The sequence below is a fragment of the Lissotriton helveticus genome, chromosome 2_1 (assembly GCF_964261635.1).
Source record: "Lissotriton helveticus chromosome 2_1, aLisHel1.1, whole genome shotgun sequence".
Classification (NCBI taxonomy): domain Eukaryota; kingdom Metazoa; phylum Chordata; class Amphibia; order Caudata; family Salamandridae; genus Lissotriton; species Lissotriton helveticus.
This window is the reverse complement of record NC_136059.1, coordinates 185,699,380-185,722,563: the sequence shown is the minus strand read 5'-3', so window position 1 is coordinate 185,722,563 and position 23,184 is coordinate 185,699,380.

Genomic DNA, 23,184 nt, shown 5'->3' with positions numbered 1-23,184 from the left:
GATCCGAGGCCACCGAAGTCATCTGCGGCGTACCGCAAGAATCATCACTCAGCCCCACCCTCTTCAACATCTACATGAGACCCCTTGCAGCCATCGCACGCCAACACAACCTCAACATCATCTCCTACGCCGACGACACCCAACTGATCCTCTCCCTCACCAGAGTCCCCACCACCGCCAGAATGAGCCTACACGAAGGGATGAAAGACGTCGCCGAGTGGATGAAGAACAGCCGTCTGAAACTGAACTCAGACAAGACGGAAGTCCTCATCCTGGGACCATCGCCCTCCGCCTGGGATGACTCCTGGTGGCCCCCCGCCCTGGGCACCACTCCCAAGCCAACAGACCACGCACGCAACGTGGGCTTCATCCTGGACTCCTCCTTCTCGATGACCAGACAAGTCAACGCCGTCCCCTCATCATGCTTCAACACCCTACGCATTCTCTGCAATTTCTTCCGATGGATCCCAACCGAAACCAGGAAGACGGTCTCCCAGGCACTCATCACAAGCCGACTGGTCTACGGGAACACCCTCTACGCCGGAACCACAGCCATGCTACAGAAAAGACTCCAACGCATCCAGAACGCCTCCGCCCGACTCATCCTGGACATCCCCCAATGCAGCCACATCTCCGGCCACCTGAGAGACCTGCACTGGCTCCCCGTCAGCAAGAGAATCACATTCAAACTCCTCACCCACGCACACAAGTCTCTCCACGACCTGGGCCCCAAGTACCTCAACGACCGCCTGACCTTCTACACGCCCACCCGCCAGCTTTGCTCTACAAGCCTCGCCCTCGCCGCCGTACCACGCATCCGAAGAGCCACCGCCGGAGGAAGATCCTTCTCCTACCTGGCGGCCAAGACATGGAACTCCCTCCCCACCCACCTTCGGCTGACCCAGGACCATCTCGCCTTCAGGAGACTACTCAAGACCTGGCTGTTCGAGCAATAGCGGACCCCTTCCCCCAAGCGCCTTGAGACCCTTCCGGGTGAGTAGTGCGCTATACAAATGTTATGATTGATTGATTGATTGATGGATGGCAGAGTTGATGAATGAATGGATGGATGGAAGAGTTGATGGCTTGATGAACGAATGGCAGAGTAGATAGATTGATGAATGAATAACCAAGTGGATGGGTGGATGGCAGAATATATGGATGATTGAATGGCAGTGTGTAGGGATGGATGAGTGTCTAAATGGATGGATGGATGAAAGAGTGGATGGACGGATGCATGCGTGGAAGAGTGAATAGATGGATGATGGATGGCAGAGTGTACGAATAGCAGAGTATGGATAGGTGGGTGGATGGATGGAAGACTGGGTGGATGTATTGCAGACTGTTTGGGAGGCAGATTGGGTGGATGAATGGATGAAATGGGGAAATATTGAACGATAGATGAAAGAATGAGTGGATGACAGAATGTGAAGGAGAAATAGTGGATATTAGCAGGCAGATGGAAGGGTGAAAGAATGAATAATAGATGCATGGATGAGAGAGACAAGGAAGCTTGTCTAGGGAGAGTAAAGCTCACTTACTTGGTGGCATCAGCCCTTTAGGTCAAAGTTTGTGCTATTTTGATTTTCTGGCTACTCCCTTACTACAGGGTCTCTAAATTGGAAATAGTAAAAGCCTATAATTATCTAGGGGTGAATATATCAAATAACGAAGCCTGGGCGTTTTTTAGATCAGTAGAATAGAGATAGTCCCTTCCTATTACAGTTTTATTTAAATACGAATTCTCCCAGTAGCGTTAATCGGGGTAGAATCTCATTAGATCAGTGCCTTGAAAAGTTATGTGTATATTGAATCAAAATTATGAAAAAGTTACTTAGATGAGGGGCCGGTCCAGCTCTATTAAAATGATTTGTTTAGAACTTTCATTAGCAAGTATTAATTTTAGAGCAAATAAACAGATTTTACGCTATGCCTATCTGCTTTTTACAATCTGAAAAACTGTCTTAAAAATACATCCTGCTAGTTGTTACACACAATTCGAATAAGGTTTACACATTTACAAAATCATTTCTTTACTGTGACCAGACATTACACTTTCGAGAGATGGGATATTTGCATGCAATTCGATTAAATCATTGTCTTTTAATTTAAAGAGCTTTCCGAAATTAAAGAGCAATCAAAATGATTGAGATCATTGTATAAAATGACAAAACAGCAGATGAATTGTATATTGCCTAGATCAGAATGAATGCAGTTTTATTTAAGAGTTTGGAGAATTTTTATGAAATTTAAATTTGGGTCGCTTCCTATAGAATCTGATATATGGGTATGTAAAGGGTCGGCACATGGCCACCCAGGTTGTCTTTCACTTACTGTTCTTTTGTCCAGGAATGGAAAAAGATCAGAAAAAAAAGTATCAAGACAATATTTGGAGAAAATGAATGTGAAACTTTTGAAGAAGCATTAATACGTATGATGAATCCTTCATCAGCAAATTTATTACCAGCTGAAGAGCTTTTTCACGACATTTTTAAAGGTATAAATGAAGGGAATTTATAGTTTCATTGGAATTCTTTATCAAAGGTATATTTGCATTTTTTTAAATGGTGGTATAATGGTGTATTGTGGCTATATGATGAATTTTTTTGTATGTTGACACAGTAGTGTTTCTGTGGATTCATTATTAATTTAAATGAATATTGTACACTCAGGCTACCGAGGACTTTGGGAGACAGTACTGTTTACTTTCAGACTCTTCACAATACCCTCTGTATTACATTAACACTCAGAGAAGTGAGCCCTCTTGTCAAACCCCACAGTAGATGACTGGCAGAGCTATTGACACCCCTGTTAAAACCAATAGGCTGAAAATAACCACTCTTACTGGTTGTCATCCCTTGATAGTTTTCTATGTGCACACGTACACTGTATATGGAGTATTTACCAGCCGTGGCCCGAGCAGGTAAGAGCGGTGGGGAAGGTTGGGGCGATTTCGATGAGCAATGACGAGGGGAAATTCATAATTTGTTTAATTTTCCGTCTGTGTCATCCGTCGAAATCCCACGTTGCCTGGCCCCACCCCCCCATCGCTCTTACCTGCACAGGCCGTGGCTGGTATTTAGCTGTCTGTTTAATAAAGTACTTCTGATGAAGTGCTAGTTGGGCATTGGTGTATTAAGTGTTGTATCACCATGCTAAACTCTAAGGGCCTGATTCATTAAGGTACTTACTTGCTGTAAAGTTTTGAGTATGGAATCTCTGCACTAATGGTGGAATCTACACACTTGGCGCGGAATCTCCGCTCTGCACACTCTCTGCTGTGCGCTATGCGGAGATTCGGCCATGAGTGCGGAGACTCCAAACTCTACTACACTTAAGTACCTTCATGAATCGGGCCCTAAGTCTCTAGCGCACACCTTCGCTCTAAGAAATTTTTGGAATAGTCTGTTTTGCTAACCTTAGGGTAGTAAGGGAGCACAGTACTCACAGATAATGGAGATTCACAGCAGCAGAACGATGCGTAATTCTCAACTCCCAACTGAGAACTCAACTCAGCCCCCAAACGGTAATTGAGATCTAAGTGAATTCCCATGGGGGAAAGTGGAGTGGGATAGAGAAGAGACTACCTAGTTTAGATCGTCTTAGGCTCTCCGCTACCTCTCTCCATTCTGTTCTTTTTCGTCTGACTGGAATATTAGAGTGTTACTGGATGAGCTGTCACATAAATAACACTAATTAACACTCTCCACACTTTCCCTATCTATTACCTGTTCCCACTACCCTCCTGTTTGCCACTCTTCTTACCCGCTAGACTAAGGTCAATTGCTCCTCTTCTTATGATGCCATGTGTAAAAGATACTTTACTGTATTTGTATGACTTTCTTCACAGCTATTCTTATTGGGAATTCATTAGACCTTTTTCACCAATCCAATAGTTCTTCTTGGTTATAAAAACATTTCAACTCAAAGTTTATCTTTTCTCTCTCAAAACAAGTTTTTATAATTGCATTACTCTATTTTTAGGTCTCGGCCAGCGTAGGCTGTGCACATGCGCAGTATTGCTGGCGAGACTTAATGACTTAGAGTGAGTTTCAGTAGTGAGGTTAAGCCCCGCCCCTCTTTTCCATTGGCTGGCGTCACCGTTCATGATAAACGGTGGCCAGCCATTGGAAAAGAGGTTTCTGTGACGTACTTCTTTCTATTTTAGCCCCGTCCTTTTCAGACAGGCTTCCTTGACTTACTGCTGTGGTAAAAGCTTTCTTATCTTCTTTATGAGGCCATCTGTTTCGCCCCATAAAGAAGATAAGGAACATTTTACTCCAGCAGTAAGTCGGACTCTAAAGGAGAAAGCAGCACGTCGCCTTTTTTTACACAAAGGTAGCCCCTCTACACGCGTTTCCTCTCTGTCTTTCAGCATCAACTCCAATAGCGGTGCTCCTATTTCATGGAAGCTAAGCACTCCAGACACGTTGATGAGGAAGAGTGACATGGCAGGAGTCCACCCTGCATCTGCCTTTTTATCTAGTGCGCGGGTGCCCACCCCGCAACCTTGTCAGCATTTTCGTGCGCGGGTGCCTACCCCACTTATTTTATTATTTATCTGTGATGGTGCCCACCACGCGACTTTGCCCGTATCTCTATTTAAATTTGAGTGGGTGCCCACCCTGCGTCTCACCACTGCAGCCCAAGCAAGGGAAGCTGTTGCCGGGCCGCTGCCTAACACGACCCGGAAGTAGAAGAGGTAGGCGGGGTCAGTGCCTAAGGCACGTCCGGAGCCTCGTGGGCGCCCACTCGAGGTCCCGGTCTCAGGAGAGAGGGGACCGGGTGAAGCACGGCGCACACATGAAGTGGGGCTCCCGTAAGTGAGAGAGAGCCCCGCAGGATCCAGCAGCAAAGACCGGCGAGGAGAGGAGACTGGCAGAGTGAGAGAGCCCGGTAAGTGTGGCTCGCTAGCGAAGGGGCAGTATGTCTAATTTCCGAGTCCCTGAGCGGGACTCCAACGCGCTGCCTACTGGTGCCCATTCCATGAGCGGCCCCGCCTGATAGAGGGGCGCTCCATCATGGCCCAATGTAGTTTTCTCACCTTGGGCGGCCCCGTCTTGCAGCGAGCCGCCCCCACGAGGCAGGCATTATCTTGCGCTAGGAGCCAGCCTGCTCCACCGATCTGGGGGCATACTTTTTTTAAAGCCCCGTGTGGCTTCCATGCTTCTGGCCGCCATTTATTTTAGAGTCCCCATGAGGGGCTTGGGCGCATAATCATTTCAGGAGCTAGATTGCTCCCAGACACATATTTGTCTCTTCACGAATGTGCTTTGTTAGACTGACTGCAGGCGAATCTCGGACAAGGTAATTGAATTCCCTTTTAGGATAGTAATTATTAACACTTTGGTTTTTATAATATCCCAGTATTTTTATTTTTGTAGGCGATCATCTGACACTACAGCTAAATCGCATTTATGGGTATAATCACTGATTCTACAAGTTAATTCCGTTTCCACTTTCTTTTAGAGATGGCCCACTTGTTGCATCAATTATTTGAACCTTTTCATGTATTTTCTTAACCACAGGCTGCATTCGATTCCCCGCATCAGTGATTTACTCGAGACATAGCCATATATTTAACTATTCCTTTCATCCAATGCATAGAATTCTTGACCCACCCCACCCCCACAGACTATTGCTTGAGCTCCTTAAATCTCATGACCACTGTAGGTAGAATGGACCTTATTTGGAGTGATTTTTTAACTCTTTTAGATGGCTACGACTCAATCAGTGCAAACAACAACGTAGCAGTTACATATTTGGCTAATCACCTTTCTCTAGTATACACACCTTCATATTTCATCTAATTTGGAGGCACTGTGTGATCAATTCAACACTGAGCACAGTCAAGATGCATTAAATGTCAAAGCTGTTCTATGCCTGTAGTACTAGTCACTAGTTATCTGTTTTTCAAAACCTTTCCGGTTATAGCAGTTGTGTAAGGCTAAATGAGAAGAGTTAATATAACACCCAGGATAATGTGCTGCATGGCTAAATACTTTAAAGTTTCCTAAAGGCGAGACCGCTGCATTGCAAATGCTTGTTCTTTTCAGAGACTGCGGTTCTTGCATGATACGTCCGATGATCTGTTCTACTTCTTCACAATGTGACCACCGAATTCAGGTAAGTGTTTCTTGACTTTATCTTCAGATTTTGCTTGTCTTAGGCTTAGGCTTTAGACAGAAAAAGATTTGGAACAGGAATCTCACTTAATCGGACACAAGAGCAAGACTTCAGAGTTTTCACGCTTTGTAAAACAAACTAATTGAATCCGCGTACTTGAGAGACACTAGCCTATTGCCAACAACAACTACATGAGTACACAAAGGACACTACACTATCAACTATCTGACTAATTCGCACATGCGTGAATATAACAACATGGCCGTTGAGGAGTCTGAGGTGAAGTGCGCGGCTCCAAACATTTTGCGTGCACTACACTGTTCTAGTCGTGGTCCTGAGTTGACATGGACGATCACATCACAGTTCTGAGATGTAAAGTAGTCAGATCCAATAGATATTTCCGCCCTCCAGTGGTGGACTGTGTTAAAGTCCTCCAAATTGTTCAGCAATGTGTAACAGATCTCTTTAGTTATTCAATGCCTGTTCATTTGGTGGTGTTTGTGGCTTTTTTGGCTGTGCAGTGCTGGTGGCTGATGATAGTCAATCTTCATTTCAGTTATGTCTTAGGTGAATTTATGAGATACAAGTTACAATTTGCTGCTGACTGCTGTGTAGTATGGTCTTATTATTAATGTAGGCCTTTACTGTTATATGTGCCAGTAAGAATGTAAGTAGTAACTTCGTTGTTTCAGCTTGGCACATATAAGCCATACAATGAAACATACAATGAAAGCATAAAAAGGCTTAAAAACATTAATCTAGTGCAAAGCTGATCATTATAAGATCATAAGCATGCTATCGTGCCTTGCGAGACTCAACCTGAGTGGACGAGTTTAGAACAAGTAGAATGGCAGCCTTCACTACTAATAAATACAATTCATAATGCCACAGTATTTGTACAAAATTGTAATTAAAAGGCTGGACACATCCTGGATAAGGGGATCAATCACTGGACAAGATGTACAAGATTGTGATAGTAGAATTTAAACTGGACAGGACATAGTATATACTGTTTGTGAATACTTCAAAGGAGTGTGAGTTAGCAGGCCACTGTGGAGTTCGTACTTGAACGTAGTTAATATTCCACCCATGGCTGGCACCCAATGTTGGACGCGGCATGCTTAATATTATACATTAATGATCATGCTAGATAGACTAACACAGAGTTGTCCTTTGCAACGCCAAACAAATCCTAACACACATTGCGACACTAGCCAAGGCAAAGAGATTTAAAACAAGGGAAAAGGGAAGTACCTAAACCCAGTGGGGGCTGCTTCGGGTCAGTACAGTACTGGTGGGGTGGGTAGAGAGGGGTTAAAAAATGAAAAGAAAATGTCACCTACCTGGTGGCCGGCCATCGCCTCTCCTCCATCCTCTTCTGTCAACCGGAAGCACACAGGCTCCCAGACTCCCCTAGCCAAACAGGACGCTGCTGTCACCAGCATAACAGCAGCTTCGTGATTGGTCTGAATGGCCTGGTTTGGCACTCAGACAGAAAGGGGGAGTGTTAGAAATAGGATCCCTGGGGGGCGTGGCCAGGCACCAACGAAGATGGCCGCTTAGTTACCGAGCTTCGCCGGGACGACTGCTGTCCCCACAAAATCCGTCCTGAAATCCTGGCTGGAGCGGCCCCAGGCAAGCGCACCAGCCCCCTTAGATGAAGCGCTGCTGATTTGCGCTTGGAGCGGAGTTCGTGCTCCCAGCGGGGACGGAACACCGTCATACTCGATGCTGCGGCCGGACCTGTGATCGAGACCCAGAGCCCGAGGACCGGAGCGGCGCGAAATCGAGGCCCCGGTTCGCGGCCTGCGTCGCGGCCCGGTCGGAGGGGGCCTAACATCCGGAACTTCGGCGAGAGGCGGCTCTGAGCTGCGCCGCTTATGGCGGCCTGGGAATCCTGTGTGCCCACCGGCGGAGGAGACACTGCGGAGCCTGGCAAGGTGCTGAGTGGGCCCAGCCGCCAGAAAGGGGAAGCCTCCTCCACAGAACTACCGCGCACGCACCCTGGTCGTGGCGCAGACCCTTGGGAGTGCGCCCACGCATAGCGACTGATCGGAGGGGAGGGCTAAACGGCCGGTGAGGCAAGACACGGCTCCCGAGCATTGCAAGACGTGGCCCGACGGAGGACCCTCACAGCCAGGCCCTGGATCTGCCCACGGTGACGCACTGCGGATTAGACGGTCAGTGAGGGAGAGCCGGCTGCCAGCGGTGGTGCTAGGCTGCTCCAGGGGCCGAATATACAGAGCCGGTCGGCCAGTGGAGCGACTACCTGACCGGGGCCTCCTATGAACATCGCGACCCTTCACGAGTCGCGGATCCCTGCCTGCTCCGCGGCCTACCTGGCCAGCCAAGTGACTTTGCCACGCAAAGGGGTGTAACGGCTGTCAGCCATCGACCTGTGTGGCGGGGCCGGAGGGTGTCGGCGCCGATATCGACGATGAGGCCTAAGGTGGGAACCACAACCCAGACGAACAAACTGGATAAATATGCGGTGGCGACTGGCCCCGCACAATCTGGAGCGAAGGGTGGAGGTACCACTGATGCAGCGGAGCCCTCATTGACCTCCATAATGGCCGCTATACAAACGCTCGGCACAACTCTAGAGACAAAATTGGACAAAATTACGATTGAAGTAAACCTGCTGCGCACCGACCTTGGCAAGACCACCGAAAGATCCAAAACCAACAAGACGGACATTGGGGCGCTCATGGCCTCCTCTAAACAGCTCGAGGGGCGGGTAAACGAACTTGTCCACCAACACCGCCAAATGGCCCTGAGGCTCGAGGACCAAGAAGGGAGGGCCCGACGGAGTAATATACGCGTCGTAGGTGTGCCGGAGGATTCAGAAGGGCAGAGTGCGGAGCTGTTTCTGGAAGACCTAATCCTACACCACCTTAGGCCTAAGAGACTCTCTAAGATTTTTACCATTGAACGGTCCCTAAGCCTAAGCCGGGGGCCCCACCGCGAACGATGATCGCAAAAATTTTGAACTACAGGGACCGTGATGCCATCCTCTAGGCTGCCAGACAACAGGGTGACCTGCAATATGAGGGAACTACCATTCGATTCTTTCCGGATTTCACTTTGCAAGACCAGCAAGACCGACGCTCATTCATGGGAGTGAAGGCGGCACTCAGAGAGCGAGGCATCAAATATATGATGTTCTTCCCTGCAAAACTCAAAATTATCTCGGGTGGTAAGTCCAGATTCTTCACCTCGCCAGCGGCGGTCCAGGAGTGGCTCGATGGGCTGGCGCCGGAGGCACCGGCACCGCAGGACCGCGACAATTGGAAGGAAACCAGGGCCCCCTCCCCTGGGTCGGCAGCCGGGAAATCAGCGGGGGACGAACAGAGCCAAAGGTCGTGGCGTTCCAGATCTTACAGTCCTCGCTGGGACTCACTCCAAGACAACACAGCGCGATGAGATCCAGACTGCTGAACCACGCATTGTCGAACAGTACTGAACAAGCATCCACAGTGGTAAGACCGCAGCATCTTCGGTGTGTGGGAAGTGGACGCTTTCGTCCTTGACTATTGAACTTAAAAAACTGAATCCCACTACACCATAGACTTAAGGGACCTAAAGTATGGGGGCCGATGGGCATGGCGGCTGGAGTTGGGGCTGGCCCACGTGCTCACTAACAGAGTTTCCTCGGGGGGGGGGTCCACTCTCTCCGGGGTGGGGTTGGGCGACAGGCGCTCTGCTAATTGGGGTAGTGGGTAGTTTGAAACCTACAGAGCAGGGAGCAGGGTGGGGGGGGTTTGTTTCAAAGAGGAGGGAAGGTAATGGGGGGGGGATCTGAAGGAAACCGGTTTGTTGAAAATGTCATTATTTGCATTAATCATGAGTGTTGGGGGGGTAGCTGGGAGGGTAGGGGAGTTGGGACGGTTTTACGGTCATGTATAGTTCGCACTGCCAGACTCGCCATGGACACCAGAATGCAGGTACAGGTTTCTTCGCATAGCAACGGTTATGGCTAGGAGATGGGAAAAAAGTCTCAGAGTCCTGAGCTGGAACGTCAACGGGCTAGGAGACAGGCTCAAACGCACCATAGTCCTACAATTCATAAAAAGATATCAACCGGACGCGGTGCTGTTACAAGAAACGCACCACATGGGGAACACATGTCAGGCCCTCAATAGGTGGGGGTACACCCTTGTAGTCCACTCAGGCTTCACCTCAGGCTCCAGGGGGGTGGGGATCCTGCTGCGTCGATCACTGCCTATCCACATAGACCACACTGAGTCAGACCCACAGGGCCGCTCTGCGGCAGTGTCCGGCAGATGGGAAGGTTATCGCCTGAACCTGCTTTCAGTATACATCCCACCGGGCCTCGAAACTCCCGCTTATATACACCTGGGCAAACTGCTACTCTCCCTCCCTGAAGGTCAATTGGTAATGGGAGGGGACTATAATGCTGTAGTGTCAGGTAACCTGGACAGGCGTCCCCCCAGAGACACACCACAAGGGCAGAAATGGCTGGCGAACTTCATAGAAGCCTTCGGGCTCACTGACATCTGGCGGCTGCTGCACCCGGCAGACACTCAATTCACCTTCTTCTCCGGGCCACATCACACATTCTCTCGCCTTGACTACATCCTCACTCTACTACAACACGACATGGTGGTACAAGAAGCGACACTCCTGACACGTGGCATATCTGACCATTCGCCAGTCTTCACGCATTTAACGTTTGGGACGCGACGAGAGGGCTGCATCGCACCGATCAGCGCTTGGCACTTAAAGAATGAGGAGACTCACTCACTACTTTGATGATAATGTGGGATCAGTGGACTCCCCTGTTACCTTGTGGGAGGCCTTTAAAACCGTGATCAGGGGGAGGCGCTGTCCACCATCGCGGGCAGGCGGAAAGACAAAGACAAGCAAGTTACCGCGGTGGAAGCGGACCTGGCTGTGCTAGAGAGGGAGACACATGAAACTAGGGCAACTGACGTACAGCATAGGATTAGGCTCAAACAGGCAGAATATAAGGCACTAGTTACACAGGAAGCTCAAACGGTAGCGAGACACAGGATTGGAAGGATATATGACCAAGGCGACAACGCTGGGAAACTTATAGCGTGGCTAGATAAACAACAACAGGCCAACAGAGTGGTCCCAGAACTCTTAACGGCCTCAGGGACCGTGGTAACTGAACCCCGGGAGATAGTGGCCGAATTTGCACGACACTACAAACGGGTATACAGCCGGGAGTCGGACCGTCCGGAGGACGACTCGGTAGCCCTCCTGGCGGACATCCGAATGCCTTGCCTATCGGAGGAAGACCGAGAAGCCCTTGAGAGCCCGCTCGAATCCACTGAGCTACAACGCCCAATTAGCGACCTCCGCCCGGGCAAAGCCCTGGGGCCCAATGGCCTCCCAATAGAGCTCTACAAATTACAGCCGGATGCCCTCAGCAAACACCTAACACTCATGTTCGAGGAGAGTAGAGAGAGGGGTCTCTTGCCACGGGACCAGCGCTTAGCAACGATAGTGGCAATACCTAAGGAGGGAAAACCCAGAGAGTCATGCTCCTCTTATAGACCGTTCTCACTGCTTAACGCGGAGTCCAAACTTTTGGCCAAAACATTGGCAAATCGTCTTCAGCCGGTCCTGTCCACCCTGGTCCATCCGGACCAATCAGGATTCATGCCCCGCCGCAACACAGCGCTTAACATTCGCCGTCTTAACGGGGTGCTGGGGCAGCGACACAGGCTGCTAGAGGATGCGGTGGTGGTTTCTCTTGATGCCACCATGGCGTTTGACTCCCTGGAGTGGCCCTACATGTTCGCGGTACTTCGTAAACTGGGCTTCGGCCCGAATTTTATATCTTGGGTGCGTCTCCTCTACACCGAACCGCTGGCCCAGGTGGTGGTAAATGGTAAGGCGTCCGAAGTCTTCACCCTTGAGAGAGGGACTAGACAGGGCTGCCCTCTCTCTCCCCTCCTGTTCGCGCTCTCCCTTGAACCGCTCGCGGCCTGGATAAGGCAAGATGTCTACCTTAAAGGTATAGCCTGGACGGAAGGATGGGAGGACAAAATCTCCCTATACGCCGACGATATCCTTCTGTACCTCTCCAGACCGAGTAGATCTATCGCGGCGGCACTCGACATTTTCGCGAGCTTCGGACGAAACTCCGGATTTCGGATAAACTGGAGCAAATCCTACCTTTACGTGCTACACGGAGACCCACCGACGCTCCCAGCCACTTGTCCTACAGCAGTGGCAAAAGAGGGCTTCCGATATCTAGGGGTCTTCATCTCCACGGATAAGACTCTGCTGTACGAACGTAATCTATTACCACCCCTAAGACGGCTCCAACGAGATGCCAAATCCTGGCAGCAACTTCCATTGTCATTGCTGGGCCGGGCGGCCCTATTTAAGATGGTGGCGCTGCCGAGGTTTCTCTACGCGTTGCAGAACTACCCTGACCTAGTCCCCAACTCATACCTCGCAGCAGTCGAAGCGGCGCAGCGGGACCTCCTTTGGGCAGGGGCGCCTAGAATCGCACTGCGCAAACTCACACTGGGGTGGTACGACGGTGGAATTGCCCTCCCTGATATCCGCAAATATTATTGGGCCGCCCACCTATCGGCAATCAACCAAGGGACATATAGTGACGGGAACGACCCCGGGTACGGGATGGAAAGATGGCTACTACCTGGGGGGAACTATGAGATCGCACTCTATTCCAAACCAGGTAAATATCGACTCACGGGACCAACACAACACTCAGTACAAATATGGCACATTGACCAGAAGAAACTAGGGTGGTCAGATGTCCTCACTATGTCAACTCCGCTATGGGCCTCCGAGAAACTTGGCACCCTGGGGCGCACCAAGGGGTTCCGTAGCTGGGACCTGATAGGGATCTCACACATCAGAGACCTCTGGGGGCCGCGGGGAGTCCACACGTTCACCCATCTGCAAGAAACGTACGACCTAGCCCATACCGAACACTTCAGATACCTGCAAGTGCGTCACTCCCTACAGGCAAACATTCCACCAGACACTACCCTACCTCAGGCCTCCCTACTGGAAGACAGATTGCTAGACGGACACATCCCAGAACACGCCATCTCTCACACATACAAAAAATTAATCAACAACCCCCCTGAGACACTCCTTCCCCTGAAAGAAAAATGGTTCGCTGACGGGCTGGAGATTGACGAGGAAGAATGGTCATATGCTCTCGCCTCCCCTAGGGAGGTAGCGATCTCGGCCCGATTAAGGTTAATCCAGCTGAAAATCCTCCACAGAGTGTATATTTCGTGTACCAGGTTGCAAGTGATGGGGAGAGGAGGAGAGGGGCTTTGTAGAAGGGGATGTGGAGGGACAGGCACCTTCTTCCATATTTTATGGGAATGCTCCAAAGTGCAGAGATACTGGAGACCGGTGGTGCAATGTATGCGGGAGGTGTGGGACGTAGAGCTCCGCCTGGAGGCGAAGAGATGTCTCCTGAACATTTGGGAGCCCACCGACCTGTCTTCAAAAGGGAAAACCTGGGTGACACTCGGGCAGATGGTGGCCAAGAGGAACGTTGCGAGACTGTGGGGGGCCCCGAATCCACCGAAACTGATAGACTGGCAAAGTGACATGGATTGGTGCATGCTGCAAGAAAAAACTGTATATACGGCGAGGGGGTGCCCCCGCAAATGGGGTGAAATCTGGTCAAGGTGGAACGAATTCAGGGGAAACATATGCGAGCCTCCTCATGTCTCGCAAAACGGCCCGGAGGACATAGACTGAGATATGTTTCATGTGGAGATAACCGCGAGAACTGTATAAACTACTGATGTATTACTAATGCTATCTGATTCGAGTCTGATGTAACTTACTACTGACCATGTTTGTTTCTTTACCTAATAATAAAAAGAATAAAAAAAAAAAAAAGAAATAGGATCCCTGGCTGGCCCGGGCTTGCGCCAAAGTCAGTTAGAGACCACCACTCCTAAGTCAGGGCAAGGGAGTTACACGCCAAAAAAAACCCTGCTCACCCTCTAGGTAACGTGGCGCGAGCAGCAAAGCTAAACTTGGAGGCGATGTGAGCTAAGTATTTGAGCACGCACCCCAGCAACAACACCCAAGGCACAACACAAAGGAAACTCCACACAAGGTTATATATAAAAATAGCCTTTGTATTATACCAAAACACATTAGATGAAAACACACACTTTACAATGTGCCAACAGGCACGGGCAGAATTTAAGGGGATATGTACAAGACAGGGCCACATGGACCACCGTCAGGAATCAGCACTTTTAGAACTTAGCACTAGGTAGAGTTAGCACTTGGAACATGGAACATAAATCACTGTAGCACAAAATAGAACATAAAGCACACAACCAGTAACCACTGGTAAAGGTTAAGTACCACCTACGCAATCCTAACCACCTTAGGAACAGGTCACGCAGGGAACCAGGACCTTACTAGCACCACCTGTACTAGCAAGAACAACCACCTAAGTATCACAATACCTGTAGGGGTATAAGCACATTACACATGAAGCATCACAACACATTCAGCGGTGTAAGGAACCAGGCACATGATGCATTAACAACACATTCAGAGGTGCAGGGAAGGAAAAGACATGATACCTAAAAACATTCAGAGGTGTATCAAAGAACACATTTGCGCAAAAATCACCTTAGCAAGTAAATCACAAGTTGTGCAAAACTCACATTAGTCACCACCTGTGACTGTCCCTATGCCAACTGGCCTTGTTGGGGCTAGGACGCCCTGTGTCCCAATGTCAGGGCCTAAACGTAGCAGCTGCCCACGAAGTGCTGGGCAGCTGGTGCAAACAATTGGGGGGGGGGCAACTTGGGAGCCTCGCAGGCTCTGACCAAACCAACTGACTGTCCCCTGAGCCTCTCTGGCTCAACCAACAAGAAATGTCCCCCTAGAGCCTCCGTGGCTCTGAACAACACTGTGGGGCAAGGTGGGAGTGGCCCGCTGCCTTCTGGGGCCGCTCTACCACTGAGCAACTGGTGCCCCCTGAGCCTCGCTGGGCTCGCAGAAACGATGGTGGCACTCCAGAGCCTCTCTGGGCTCTAAACAAGCGAATTGCCCCCTGGTAGGTGGAGTCCCCCCTCCTGGGACTCTGGAGAAATGTGCGCGTCGTTGGAGTCCCTCTCGGGACTCAGTGACCAAATGGGGGGGCTGGAGCCTCTCGAGGCTCTGAGGACAACTGTGCCGCCCGTTGGAGTCCCTCCTGGATTCTAAAAGAATGCCCCCGAGCCTCTACTTCTACAAAGAAGAATGCCCCCAGGTCGGAGCCTCTCAGGCTCGAAATGCAGACTGCGCACCTAATGCCCCCGGTGGAGTGAGCACACGGGGGGGGGGGCGGGCGCCGGCAATGTGCCCCGACACCCCCCTCTTCAACAAACTAGCACCACGGGGCCACAGGGCCTCGCACCCTCTCCTCTTGGCTAGATCCACTCACCGGCACTGTAGGCACTCTCTGCCGGTCCTGCGGCAGCGATGGGAGGACTCCGCCGGCGGTCGCTCTGGTGCCGGTCACCATGGGGCTCTTTAGCGGCTCTCCACGGGAGCTCCCGCTCCTCGGGGGCTCCCTTTCCAAACTTCTCCTTCTCTCTCCGGGGCTCTCCCTCGCTCTTGGGGGCCCCGGGGGGGGGGAGGAACGACCAGGCACCGGCTCTCTCTCGCTCTGCGGCTGCAGGGCGGGACTTCCGATTCATTGGTCTCGGGGCCGCGCTGCGATTGGCAGGCCGGCCCCAACACTTCCGGGTCGTCGCGGGCAGCGCGGCGGCCCGTTTTAGGCAGGCAGGCGGGGTATCAATATCCGAGGGGTAGGCTCCCTCGTGATTAAATAATTAAATACCGGCCCATGTGTGGCATGGGCAGCCGCTTAGGAGTTACAGAATCCCTGGCGGGGAATATCCGGGTGGGCACCGGCCTCAACGAACAAAGCGCTCCCAAGCGCTATAAAGGCCAGTACAGCGCTCCCAGCGCTAGAGGGGAATAAAAGAAAGTCCCTGTCGATATAAAGCGCTCCCTCAGCGCTATGGCAAAAAGTAAAACTCCAGCAGGGTCTGGAGGCAGGCAGGGGGCAAGGCTGGGCCCAGAGCCAGCTCACTGGGTCTCCAGGCAGGGAGACAGTCCAAGTGGCGGTCCTCCTGGCCCCAGCAACAGCAACAGCCCCTCAGGATCCTGGAACAGAGCAACCTCTGTGGGGACACAGCCCCATTTTTATACACCACATTCCTTTGTCTTTGTGCAGGGTGGGGGAGAAACCAGTCGCAGCTGGTTTTGGAGCACTCTGGATGTGCTCAATCACCCTTTTCATTCACTGGCAGGACTAGGGTCATCAGTCGCACCACAGGGGGTGGAGCCAGCATTGTGTGGGGGAAAACCCAGCCTCATTCAGGAACCAGGTGCAGCCCTCCCCTCACATCAGCATGCTAATCTCAGCACTCACCACTGGGCAGACCCATCCAGACATCCTGGATCCTGGCATCCCAGCCAGCTCCAGCCAATCACACTCCAGCACCCTCACAGCACACGTACAGCCATGTCTAGAAGTGGCACTTCCACACTAGACACATTCATGCCGCATACATCATTTCGCAGCATTCAATCACACGAGTCCGCACATACCAGACTCGAGCCTGTACACCCCACGCATCAGGAACTACCAGGAACACATACATTCCCCATGCATTCCTATGGGAGGGCAGGCCTATCTCACACACGCACTCAAAGTGCGCACGCACTTTACACTGGGACACAGTGAAAGTGCGCAGGACCCAAAAATCACCATCACCAGGTCACCATTAAAAGCAAAAAGTCTAGGGGTGAACCTGCCAGAAGGGCCAAGTCCAACACAACCCCCTTCCAGCCAAAACGAAGGGTAGACCAATCACCACCGTGATGGACTTCCTTGCTTTGGGCGATAGAACACGGACGCGGGCCCGCAACTGCAGGGACACCCTCCTGTTCTACGCCACGGTGAACCCCTGGGGTTCCTTCTAAAACTTCTGTAGGGACTAACTGGGCTACCCCACTGGTACTCTCCAGCTGTCCTCGGCCAGGACCAGGCCCTAGGCCACCCAGGTGCCACTGGTTCCTGCCTACTCACAAAGTGGGGGGTAGTAACCCCTGGCACATAGTAGCCACTCTCCACTCTTCCTGTCTGCAAGACAGGGCCAGACTGCCACTGGTTCTCCAGCCTAGGGTCTACAACCTCAGGCGGACCAGGAGTCTCAGGGAAGGCTCTCCTACCCCTACCTCTTCTCCTAGGGTTCCTCCTCCTCCGGCGAGGGGTACACCTAGAACGCCATTCTAACCCCGGGTTTAACCCCTCAGGTTGCACCGGGGTCAGAGGTGGGCTCTCCCACCCTCTGCACCCCCTTCCAGAGGTCTGCCCTCTCCCAACTGGAGAGGTTCCTCTGGAAGAAGAACCGGTCAGGACACTGGTTACAGTCGTCCTACCCTTCAGGTCAGGCTGATCCTGAACCTGGCCTCCCAACCTCTGGTCTAAAACCTTTGGTGGACTAATTGCCTGGCACTCCAGGACTTTTGGGGATTCACACGCCATCCCCCTGAGGCTGACACATGACCCATGTGTCGTGGGACTGTCTGTCTGGCGCAGATCTCCCGTCCCCTGTCCACCTGACAGGGCGCGAAGATCCCCCAGAACAGAAGTGGTGTCACCATGGTCACTACACGGGATCCTAGCCCAACTGGGTAGTCCCTGACCCACTGGTCCTTCCACTGGGGAACTCCCCCAATCACTCCTCACTTCGGACTCCTGTGCCCTCCCAACTGGAGTAGCACTGCCGGACACTGGAACCCCAGGAGCTCTAGTTACAGATGTTCCAGGTTCCCTAGACACTAGGAGATCCTCCTCAAATGGACTAACAGGACAGCCTAGGTCCCCAACCTGGTGTTCCCTAAAGAAACCATCCAAGTCCTGAGGCAGGGCTTCGTGCGTCTGGGGACCCTCGGTCGCCCACTTACTCCTGCTCCACTGAGCCAGGCAGTAAGCCCCTACACTCTCCTCGCTATCCTGGGACCTAGCTGGGCTACACTGAGCCTCCTTCACCACGCTGGGCTGGAAGATACCTGAACCACTACTTTTGGAATCACTCACTAATGACTCTAAAGAACCTCTAGCCCTTTCCCAGCGGTCTGCTTCATCTGCAAGCTCACATGCGTCAGTCAATCCACACCCCAACAGGTGTGTGCGCAACCCTGGTGAACAACAACTGAGCAGGTGCTCTTTGACAATCAGATCAAACAAGACGTCAAAATCATCTTTCGTGTGAACCTGTACCCAAGCCCACAGTGTATCACAACATTCAACCTCAAACTCCTCCCAAGACTGGTGAGACAGTTTCCTACTGTCCCTGAACTTCAACCTTAACTCTTCCTCTTGGGAAACAGGTACCAGACTGGGGGAACTGGGACTGGGATTTCCTCCACTGAAATCTATATAGCTGCCACCACTGGACTCAACCCGCCCTGGTGAGTCCAGAAAATTAAAATTGCGCGCAGGGGATAGTCTACCCTCCAGAGCTACTTTGCCCCTGGTGTAGGCCCTCTCAGCCTCCTCTATCCTCTCCTGCGCCAAGACCCTCTGAGTCTCTAGCTGTTGCTTTCTAACGCCCAGCTGGGCCATAGCCTGGGCATGCTCTAGCCTGAGCTTTTCTAAAGCCAGCTGGTGCTCCCTTTCTCTCCTCCTATCCTCCAACTCCTCTGGGGACAGGGAAAGGGATGAGGCGCTGCCTCCTACGCTGGACCCCGCAAGGGACTCCCTATCTATGGGGTCCTCACTATCTGCAGGTGTCCCTGTACTCTCATTTTCTTCCTCCTCTTCAGACTCTTCAAGGCTCCCCTCAGACCCACCACCCTCAGGGTGTGAGACCCGGGCCCTCTCCTCACTGTGCTCACGCTCCGAGTCATCCTTCTGCCATTGGATCAGGTTACCCCTAAGTTGGGACTGGGTGTCTGACTCATTCACTGCAATGTCTCTCTCTTTGCAAAACTCTCTCAGCTCATGCATAAACAGACCCCAGACATTAAAAGCAGACTCCATCTTGGCAGGATGCTCACAGACACGTGCAACACAGGGGACTTAACTGTCAGAGCTGAAGCAAGAGTACCAAATTTACAAAGATTCAGTGAGCTCCCTAGAGAACTCACCCTTCACTTGTCTAGTGCCACACACCATTCATTCACACCCAACCCCCCCCTCGGACTGGTAAGGCAGTTTCTACCACCCCTGACTTCTCAACCTGACCACACATGACACAGGGACCAAACTCTGGGCGCGGGGCGGGGGAACAAATGCACTGGACACTATTTGAAAATGACACTCTTAGGAGAAGAAAATGGAACTTCAAAAAAACAATAATCCCCAAAATGTGGTTATCTAAAATGCAGAGTTTTGTAGTGCGGCCAGTTGCCACTGTGGTACAACGCAAACACAAATCCGGATCCCACCGCTGCCACCAATGTTAGAAATGGGATCCCTGGCTGGCCAGGGCTTGCGCCAAAGTCAGTCAGAGACCACCACTCCTAAGTCAGGGCAAGGGAGTTACATGCCAAGATAACCCCTGCTCACCCTCTAGGTAACATGGCGCGAGCAGCAAGGCTAAACTTGGAGGCGATGTGAGCTAAGTATTTGTGCACGCACCCCAGCAACAACACCCAAGTCCCACCACAAAGGAAACTCCACACAAGGTTACATATAAAAATAGCCTTTGTATTATACCAAAACACATTAGATGAAAACACACACTTTACAATGTGCTAACAGGCACGGGCAGAATTTACAGGGGATATGTACAAGACAGGGCCACATGGACCACCGTCAGGAATCAGCACTTATAGAACTTAGCACTAGGTAGAGTTAGCACTTAGAACATGGAACATAAATCACTGTAGCACAAAATAGAACATAAAGCACACAACCAGTAACCACTGGTAAAGGTTAAGTACCACCTACGCAATCCTAACCACCTAAGCAACAGGTCACGCAGGGAACCAGGACCTCACTAGCACCACCTGTACTAGCAAGAACAACCACCTAAGTATCACAATACCTGTAGGGGTATAAGCAGATTACACATGATGCATCACAACACATTCAGCGGTGTAAGGAACCAGGCACATGACTCATTAACAACACATTCAGAGATGCAGGGAAGGAAAACACATGATGCCTAAAAACATTCAGAGGTGTATCAAAGAACACATTTGCGCAAAAATCACCTTAGCAAGTAAATCACAAGTTGCGCAAAACTCACATTAGTCACCACCTGTGACTGTCCCTAGGCCAACTGGCCTTGTTGGGGCTAGGACGCCCTGTGTCCCAATGTCAGGGCCTAAACGTAGCAGCTGCCCACGAAGTGCTGGGCAGCTGGTGCAAACAATTGGGGGGGCAACTTGGGAGCCGCGCAGGCTCTGACCAAACCAACTGACTGTCCCCTGAGCCTCTCTGGCTCAACCAACAAGAAATGCCCCCCTAGAGCCTCCGTGGCTCTGAACAACACTGTGGGGCAAGGTGGGAGTGGCCCACTGCCTTCTGGGGCCGCTCTACCACTGGGCAACTGGTGCCCCCTGAGCCTCGCTGGGCTCGCAGAAACGATTGTGGCACTCCAGAGCCTCTCTGGGCTCTAAACAAGCGAAATGTCCCCTGGTAGGTGGAGTCCCCCCTCCGGGGACTCTGGAGAAATGTGCTCGTCGTTGGAGTCCCTCTCGGGGACTCAGTGACCAAATGGGGGGGCTGGAGCCTCTCGGGGCTCTGAGGACAACTGTGCCGCCCGTTGGAATCCCTCCTGGACTCTAAAAGAATGCCCCCGAGCCTCTACTTCCACAAAGAAGAATGCCCCCAGGTCAGAGCCTCTCAGGCTCGAAATGCAGACTGCGCACCTAATGCCCCTGGTGGAGTGAGCACACAGGGGGGGGGCGGGCACCGGCAATGTGCCCCGACGCCCCCCTCTTCAACAAACTAGCACCACGGGGCCACGGGGCCTCGCACCCTCTCCTCCCGGCTAGATCCACTCACCGGCACTGTAGGCAATCTCTGCCGGTCCTGAGGCGGCGATGGGAGGACTCCTCCGGCGGTCGCTCTGGTGCCGCTCACCACGGGGCTCTTCAGCGGCTCTCCACGGGAGCTCCCGCTCCTCGGGGGCTCCCTTTTCACACTTCTCCCTCTCTCTCCAGGGCTCTCCCTTGCTCTTGGGGGCCCCGGGGCGGGGGGGGGGGAATGACCAGGCGCCGGCTCTCTCTCGCTCTGCGGCTGCAGGGCGGGACTTCCGGTTCGTTGGTCTCGGGGCCGCGCTGTGATAGGCCGGCCGGCCCCAACACTTCCGGGTCGTCGCGGGCAGCGCGGCGGCCCGTTTTAGTCAGGCAGGCGGGGTATCAATATCCGAGGGGTAGGGTCCCTCGTGATTAAATAATGGAATACCGGCCTATGTGCGGCGTGGGCAGCCGCTTAGGAGTTACAGAATCCCTGGCGGGGAATATGCCGGGTGGGCACCGGCCTCAACGAACAAAGCGCTCCCAAGCGCTATAAAGGCCAGTACAGCGCTCCCAGCGCTAGAGGGGAATAAAAGAAAGTCCCTGTCGATATAAAGCGCTCCCTCAGTGCTATGGCAAAAAGTAAAACTCCAGCAGGGTCTGGAGGCAGGCAGGGGGCAAGGCTGGGCCCAGAGCCAGCTCACTGGGTCTCCAGGCAGGGAGACAGTCCAAGTGGCGGTCCTCCTGGCCCCAGCAACAGCAACAGCCCCCTCAGGATCCTGGAACAGAACAACCTCTGTGGGACACAGCCCCATTTTTATACACCACATTCCTTTGTCTTTGTGCAGGGTGGGGGAGAAACCAGTCGCAGCTGGTTTTGGAGCACCCTGGATGTGCTCAATCACCCTTTTCATTCACTGGCAGGACTAGGGTCATCAGTCGCACCACAGGGGGCGGAGCCAGCATTGTGTGGGGAAAACCCAGCCTCATTCAGGAACCAGGTGCAGCCCTCCCCTCACATCAGCATGCTAATCTCAGCACTCACCACTGGGCAGACCCATTCAGACATCCTGGAGCCTGGCATCCCAGCCAGCTCCAGCCAATCACACTCCAGCACCCTCACAGCACACGTACAGCCATGTCTAGAAGTGGCACTTCAACACCAGACACATTCATGCCGCATACATCATTTCACAGCATTCAATCACACGAGTCCGCACATACCAGACTCGAGCCTGTACACCCCACGCACCAGGAACTGCCAGGAACACATACATTCCCCATGCATTCCTATGGGAGGGCAGGCCTATCTCACACACGCACTCAAAGTGCGCACGCACTTTCCACTGGGACACAGTGAAAGTGCGCAGGACCCAAAAATCACCATCACCAGGTCACCATTAAAAGCAAAAAGTCTAGGGGTGAACCTGCCAGAAGGGCCAAGTCCAACAGGGAGCATGTACATGTGAACTATTACTCTCAATTGGGGTGCCTCTTTGGGCTTGGCTCTAGACATGGGTTTTGGCAGGACATTTTTGGGGTAAAAGTTTGTAATTCTGTTTGGAGTTTATGCTGGAGCCCATCTAGACCTGAGCCGGTAGGCTGCGGACGCTGCAGCGGGAGAACTAGAACATGATTACTGCATATGAGCAAGGTCCAGGTCCAAATCTGTGGGACTGGAGGAGGAGGAAAGCTGATTGCCTGAGACTGACTGACTGAAATATTTTTTAAAGCGCTCGAATGCCGCGGCGTCTTGGTGCTATAGTACAATAGAGGCGGTGAGAGCAGGTTTAGGGCAGGGAGAAGAGCCAGGTTTTCAATGCCTTTCTAAAGCACATTTTGGATTTTTGTGAGCGCAACGCAGGGGGCAACACGTTCCATGATTTGGAGGCTCGGTAGGAAAAAGATTTTCCACCCCATCGGGCTCTCCTTATTCTTGGCTGACATACTAAGTCCTGGTTGGCTGATCTCAAGGTGCGTGATGGTGTGTATCGAGGAAGGAGTTTAGTGAGGTCGTCAGGTCCCTTGCCATGCAGGGACTTGTGGACCAGGCAAAGGGCCTTGAACTCT